Source organism: Xiphophorus maculatus, chromosome 14 (genome assembly GCF_002775205.1).
Source record: "Xiphophorus maculatus strain JP 163 A chromosome 14, X_maculatus-5.0-male, whole genome shotgun sequence".
In the NCBI taxonomy this organism is placed as follows: Eukaryota; Metazoa; Chordata; class Actinopteri; order Cyprinodontiformes; family Poeciliidae; genus Xiphophorus; species Xiphophorus maculatus.
The window spans coordinates 21,611,656-21,619,505 of NC_036456.1; the positions used below are offsets into that span (position 1 = coordinate 21,611,656).

The following is a 7,850-nucleotide window of genomic DNA, read 5'->3' on the forward strand; positions in this document are numbered from 1 at the left end:
GCGCCTTGGCAGGCCCCGGCTAAATTTCTTCCGAAATTTTCTAGTTGGAAATATAATTTTACCAAGATAGAACTTAATCCGATATTACCGGACACAACTGGAACTCCATAAAGTTTCGTAGTAAAAGTCACATTTAGACACATTCAGAGCGCATCATGCTAAACCGATCCTCCGCACAAAACCATCCTCTAATGTTTGTTTATCACGTCAGAATTTTAACAAGAAAGAAAAACACAGAGTACAACCGGTAAAATTGTTGTGTTATTAGACGCAGGTCACAACAGTTGGGAGTGAACATTTTATATTTAGGGTTTTATGTAACACTGTAAGCTACATTATTGTTGGTGAATAATATCATCCATCACTAGTGGATCTGTTCTTCTCTTCTTCCGCAGCCCCTGGATGAACAGGAACAACTGATGTTTGTCCGTTCTGTAGGACACAATTTCCCTTTAAGGAGAAAAAAATCAAAGTTTAGTTTGTTTTACATTGTTGTTTTTCAGCACACGCAAATGATAGAGCGCTTAATAAATTAAAATAAAAGTTGTTCATTTACATTATATTCAATTAGACCAAAAAGGAAAGTTATTAGTTATACTCTACAATTCAGAGTAGAATTCAATTTTTAACGAGATCCGAATTTTTTAAAAGTTTTGACCAACCTTAAAGTGTCTTCAGCTCGTGGAGCCGTTTCAGTGAAGTTAGCGTTCATGGAGGGAAACTTGCTGCTGCTGTTCTGCTCGGTCAGAATGTTGCTGATGTCAGAAAAATCTGCTGTCATGTCATGAGCTGAAAAAAAAAAAAAAAAATTAACAACCATGTTTGCAAAAAGAAGTGGCAAGACCGTATTTTCACTTAAGACTTATAAGATAGTTTCATGATTTTGGTTATGCCTGTAGAATTTAAACTGAGGTAACACTGAACAATAAATCGTTGGGTAAATAGTTTGAAAAAAGAAAAGATATTAAAGACACGCTAACCTAAATGGCTGCAAATGCAACCATTGTTGAAAATGAATCAAACTCATGTGTAATGTTTTGTCTTAGTGTAATGTTTCACCTCTCTGCAAAACTTTGAGTCACTAAGCTTTATTCTTTTTAAACCCTTGCTATTTGGTCAGTTTGGTTTCAAAAGGGGAACAATGATTTTTTTTTAATATAACAGAAACATAAAATCTAGTCTTTTTACATCTTTAAGATGACTAGAACAAGACTCACTGTGTACACTGAGGGCGATGAGTTCAGCCAAAAGTAAAACATTCAGGATTCCCAAACAGACAGCCGCACGGAGGCAGAGCCTCTTTGGAGCTGCTCCAACCTTAACAAAAACCTCAACCTTAGCAAAATTGAATTCAATACATACTAGATTTCTCTGTAACTTTGTTCTTACCTGTGTGATTAGATGCAGTTTTTCCAACAGGTTCCATATTGACGTAAATTTCCTCCATCGCTTCAGACTCTGTTGGCTTTAAACATTGACTATAAAATCCACAGCAGTAGTGGAACTAAGTGGAAAAAAACTGTGGAAAAGAGATGAGATGTCTGGTGTTCAACAAAACAAAAGGTAAACGTATTTTAGAGATAACGATCAAATAAAGAAATTCATGAGCGCAGATTCAATATTAGTTTCTTAAATATCTTACACAACATAAAATTCTTGAAGGTTTCAATAGTTTCATAAGTTCATATTTGCTGATTCGGTTCTGTATCAATGAATATTTATTTATCCTTTTTCTTTATTTTCCTTCAGCTTGGTTAATCCTACTCATAATAAACACTTTACACTTTTCCATGGGTGAAAAATAATTGACTCTTTCCATCTTTAAGATGACACAAAATTAAAAATAGTTTTAAATCACTGATATAAGGATGAAAAAATACATCTGATGTTATGATGTTCTTGCTTCATCTTGCTCCTGCGGATGGCTGTGTCCAAAAAATATTTCCTAAAGGCTAATAAATTATTGGAGCAGATGACTGGTTCCCTCCTTGGTCATATGGGCCCAACAGTTTTACAGGTCTCATTCTGTCCTGATAACTAGTCACAGCCTTGCTCTCGGTAAAAACAACTATCATCTTTGTATTTTGCTTTCTAAATCCTCTTTTAACCCTGTTTCTTGTCCAGTAGCAGAAACACTTACATTAAGAAACCACAGGTGTTGAACTGAAATCCTCCTTTAGTCCAGAAAATGTAAAATACCTGAATTGCATTATTACAAAACTTCTATAACCGTTGGATCGAATAATTATGGAATTGTACGTATTTATTCATATTTTAAAGATATGTACTTTTAGGACAGCCATCTAGTAAAAACAAGCTGCATGAGCTGGCTAGTACTGTCTAAAACTCAGTCACCATATCTTCTAAACAGCCATCAGGCAGATCAACAGTTTGACAAACAGTTTGCTTTGTGAAGCACCGCCTCGCTGGGAGGGAATCAAAAGGCTAACATGCCAATCAGGTGCAAGTTGGGCGGGTTAAAGTAAGAGAAACGAGATACTCCATTCAAAGCATGATGAAGACCAGCAAGCAAAACAATCACAGAGTGGATATAGTAGAATATCAGCGTTCAGCATATACAGGATAGAAGATTTGACTGAATCAAGACATTGCCCAGAAGTTCAGACTGGGAAGCTAACTGGCAAATTACTAGCTAAGTATGGGGAGCAGGAAAATAGGTCATATTTACTTTAATTTATGCAAACCAATTGCCTCAAAAAGATTCAATTACTGCAACATATAAAAGACAAGTGTAGTTACACCGTGTGATTTTGGCAAACAATATTCTTAAACTCATCCGGAATATTATTCTCCACAAAACTTCTTTTATTTTCTGCCTACAGCAGCAGCAGCAATATATTTGCTACATAGATTAAAGATTCATGGTTTCATTATTTGACATGGTTGTTCTGTTCAAAACCTTTTGGTTTGCTTGAGCAGAAATGGCGTAGTGTCTGGGTTTGTTAAAATGTTCAACTTTTACCACCCTAAATCCTCACTACTTTCAAATAGTTCACTTTTTATTTTATCTTAGTTGTTGCATGGACTCAACTTAAATATATTAACTTATAAAGCATTTTTTTTTTTATATATCCAAATGTTCCTGCCACTTGCTTAAGATGAGTACAAACAACAAGTCGATGATAATTAAGTGATGTTCGCTTGAACTTTTTTTAAGTCTAATGTTTTATTTTACAGTGAGGAAGGCCGGAGTCTAGCTTTAGCAGATGGCTGAAGGCGTCTGATCCGCTTCAAACTCAGTACCTGTTTGCTTTACGGCAAAACTTTGGTAAGGTTAAATTTAGTGGCTAAAGAAAGTCAGACGGTTTATTCTCCGATGTGAGAAAATCCCTTGAAGTCGTCAAGTTTCTTGTTTGATCAGATCTTGTTAGTCAGTATGATTACTAATTAACGGTTGATTCTTTTGTATCTAGATGCAATGTAATCATTCAATTCACAATTGAAGTTTTATTATGGGGATTCTGCAAATTAAATATTTCATAGTATATTTCACTGATTCCTTTCAGCCTAGGCTCCCTGAAAAGGAAAAATGACCTTTCAGAGAAATATAATTTTGATTGCTTTGAGTTTAATGATATTTTACTTAATCTGACTGATATGATCTTCTTTAGCGCGTATTGATGCTTCACATTGATCATTTATAAGCTTATCAATCACAAGAGGTGTTGTACTGTCTGTTAGTGAACATTAGTGAACAGCATCATTAGGACCAAGGAACAAAAGCTGCAGATCATTTTAAAGGTAACAAAACAATTCACCATCTTGTGAGCAACTCTTGGAGCATGGTTGTGTAGTGAGTATGTTTAATTTTAATTTTTAGGTAAAGTGTACCAATAGCAAACTTAGTCAATGTTATCATAAGTTGGGCTAGCTGTCAGAAGATGTAAGTAAGTATCGGTGAGAGGGAGTATTTAAGAAAAAACACAAATTCACTGATTTAATTGTTGGCTGATAGCCAGCATATATTTAAATTTGTGCAACAAACACCAAAAGAAAAAAATACTATATAAAAAACGCAATGGCTATTCAGTTTGATAAATATTTACACATTGAATAAATCAATATAAATCCAAGGGCACACATTAAAACATCAAATCTAAATAAATAATATGAATTATATTAATTATTTTAATACAGACTGATGGTTCACATTGATCATTTAAAAGTTTTAATAATGAAAAATTTAAAGAATTAGAGGTGTACTATATTTTATTAGTGAACACACTAAAGTGTGTAAGATAATGGGTGGAGGGAAAGCTGACAGATACATATGAGCAACCTCACCATGGCCTGTTTAGTCCCTGTCAGATATTGTTCAGAAGTACGTGTACAGATGAGGAACATTTTCTGAAATGTATTACACTAGCAAGTGTTACAGAAAAAAAAAAAAAAAAATCTATGAGTTTCAAATGTATTTAAACCAAGATTTACTATTTTGGAGAAAACATGAATTGGTGGGAAGATCAGTGTTGATTCAACAGCAAGAAAAAAACCTGAACAAAATCATTCACAATGATGCCGGGACAAATTCTGGAAAAGTCTGGACAAATTCTTTAACTGCGGAAAGATAAAAGTTAAATTTGAGCAGCCTCACGTAGGCCTGTTTACTGTCTGTCACATGTTCTTCAGAAGTACGTGTACAAATGAGGAACATTTACTGACATGTTTCACACTAGCAAGTGTTACAGAAAAAAAATCTATAAGAGTTTAAAATTTAAGTGATGAAGGAAATCACAAACTCATAGTCAACACTGCCTAATCGTGCTACCATAAAATAAAGCAGTAAAACAGTTAAAACTCTAGGCTTTCTGTAGAGGTATGTGTTCAGTCTTACGGGTGCGCGCACGCACACACACACACACACACACACACACACACACACACACACACACACAGACAGACAAGCACCCATGGCAGGGGGGTCTGAGTGGGGACATATGCAGATTCCAAGAGCTGATAGCAGACCCGATCAGGAAGATATTCCGTTTTAAAACCAGAGACTGACCATCATTGTTATCAATTCTTTGCCAGAGGATGTCAGTGACATAGAGTTTCCTTGCACAACATGTGTTTTGACCCCAAAGGTCATGAGAATCACCCAACTAGGATTTTTTTTAACCTGTCTCGCAGAGCCCTTCCCCGTTTCCGCAGTGTCTCAGGAGGATATTCCGTTTAAAACCGGGGGGTAACTACAACATCCTATTTAAATATACTATATTGTATATTATTCTCAATTATCTAACACTTATTGTTTTTCATACTTTCATTGTATTATTCTTAAAACTCATAATTTCCATACTTTACTTGTATTATTCTTACAACTCATACAGGTCTGAAGGCGTGGGAAAAACGGATCTGTGTGGGGGGATGGGTGGGAAAGGAGGGGGAGGGGCATCCTGTGACCGGAAATCAAAATCTATTAGTCATCAATCAATCATCCATCAAACTCCGATTAAAATTTGACAGAAGGGTGCCTATAGAGTCTCTGACTTTTATCGGCTCTGTGGTCACAGAGGTTTGGAAAATCAACCGACAATCCTTAAATCGTGCCATCTCTCTCCATCGTCTCTCCACTGCCCTAACGCTCTTTGACTCTGGTCGCTATGGTAACGTTTACATATTCCTTCAAAATAAGATACAGATGCGCCACAAAAACAAACATTTTACTTTCTGAAAATTTTAACCCACGATAACGACTAGTGGAGCCCTGAGCTTGTTTCTCCCATCTGGGAGAGATGAGAGACAATGAGACCGGAAGTGTTGCTGATGCTCAGGGTTCTTGGTCTCTAGTGGAGAAGCAGCTTGAAGCTTCATTTCCTCATTAACATCCGGTCACCATATCATGCAGAGCTTGGACTGTGGGAATCACCTACCGGGATAAATCCATCCTCCTGTCTCTTCTCCCTTCATAAAGAAACTTTCCAAACAATCTGATCCGTTTCTGACTCATTTTGCTGCTTGTGGCTCCATGTTGGCGGCAAGACGGAACCGAGAGAATCCGGTTAAAGGATTTTCAAAATAAAAGATCCTCCAGACTCAAATAATACATAAAAAGGAAATATTTACCGTATTTTCCGCACTATAAGGCTCATAGACTAGAGGCTACAGTAGAGGCTGCGGTTACGTTATGCATCCATTAGATGGAGCTGCGCTAAAGGGAATGTCGACAAAATAGTCAGATAGGTCAGTCAAACTTTATTAATAGATTACAAACCAGCGTTCTGAAAACTCTGTTCATTCCCAAAATGAACAGCTGTTGCTTCCTCCACTTCCGCACCATTGATTGGTTCATGTTAAATTCTCTGCTGCTGCTCTATGGGCTCTTTGCACCTCAGCTTCCGCGTTCGGGGAAAAGCGGCTCAATCGTTTCCGATCTATTGATAAAGGCTCTTTACACTGGGTGTTTGCAGGGCTTATCCAAGGTAACAATTAATGATGAACATCGATCCGAAGCCCCAACAATAAACTGGAGAAAGGTTTTAAGATGTTCGCCTCGTTATACACAGATACGAAGGTGAGTTTTACTTTCTTTAAACTTTGTGGCTAACATTAGCTTTAGCTTATGCTAGACATTTGTCTTGTAAAAATGTGCTATTTAAGTATCTAAACATTTTTCATCCATTCTAACGGACAATGTTTTTACCTTGTGTTCAAGTATATTAGGTGGTTTATTGTCGTTAGTGTCAGAGACCAAGTAACGAGGATTTTACGGTTCAGGCTTTTTGCTTCTGAAGCCTGAGGAACAACAAGCCCATAGCTTAACAGTAGAGCAGCTCTGGTGTCGGAGTTCTAGTTCAGCTGACTGTTCAGGTTCAGTTGTTGCTTTTAGAAAAATATGGCCGTGTTCCTTAAGGTCTCCGTGTTATTTCGCTTTATTAGTTTTGCATGCTTCTTGTGAAGCAGGACGGTGTTTACAGCGGTGTGTTCAGGCGGATCAGTAGCTCGGCTGTCTGGCTCTGGTCTGCTCTCTGGTTCCCATAAACTCTTTCAGGCTGAATACAGAAGTGATTCCATGGAAATAACACAGGAGGCTCCTTTACCTTCTGCTTTAGGCTGAAGAAGTTGATCCAGAGTGAAGTGAAGGCTGTAAACTTTGCTGTGCAGCGTTAGCTTTAACTGGTAGCGACGAATATTTACAAGCCACCATCTTCTTAATTCAGGATTGTTTGGAAATCCATGAAAACTTAAAAGCCCATTATATTAGGAAGACAGCAATGTTCATAGTATTGTTTTATTTGCGTCTGAAATAAGACTTTGTCTTTTCTAGCTGTCATGGTAACTCATAGCGGAAACAAGAGAGCCGCATTTGCGCATGCGGTTGTGACGTCAGAGCGGCAGGTGCAAAGAGCCCATTCCCGTGTTCTACTGTGTGACTGATCGCCTTGAGCTTAAACTCTGCATTGTAAGCGTGTCTCTTAATAGGAGCCATTTTGGGGTCTTTACACAAAACCCAGCGTGCACCGCTGGCTGCATTGGCAGCTGCTTTCCCGTTTCTTCTTCTACGGGGGAAAATGAAGACGGTGTCTGCTTACCGTAGTTGCGAGACCTGTTGTGGCTCAATATTGGTCCATATAAAAGGCGCACCGGATTATAAGGCGCACTGTCGGCTTTTGAGAAAATTGAAGGTTTTTAGGTGCGCCTTATAGTGCGGAAAATACGGTAATTATTTCTTGCGCGGCCCGGTACCAATTGGTCCACGGACTGGTACCGGTCCATGGCCCGGGGGTTGGGGACCACTGCTCTAGACTAAAAACATTCTGATGACTAAATTATGGCTAAAACTAAAACACACCTCAGAGTTCAGAGATCGGATCCTTTCTTTCGCTCAC

General features: G+C 37.8%; 1 long non-coding RNA gene across 1 annotated transcript; it reads right to left on the reverse strand.

Moving 5' to 3' along the window:
* Positions 1–429: 429 nt before the first annotated feature.
* Positions 430–1,495, reverse strand: LOC111610923. Its single transcript, XR_002753813.1, has 4 exons — positions 1,390–1,495; positions 1,218–1,317; positions 663–789; positions 430–450 (listed from the first exon to the last, which is right to left on the reverse strand). It is a non-coding gene; the product is annotated as an uncharacterized LOC111610923 (long non-coding RNA).
* Positions 1,496–7,850: the final 6,355 nt, after the last annotated feature.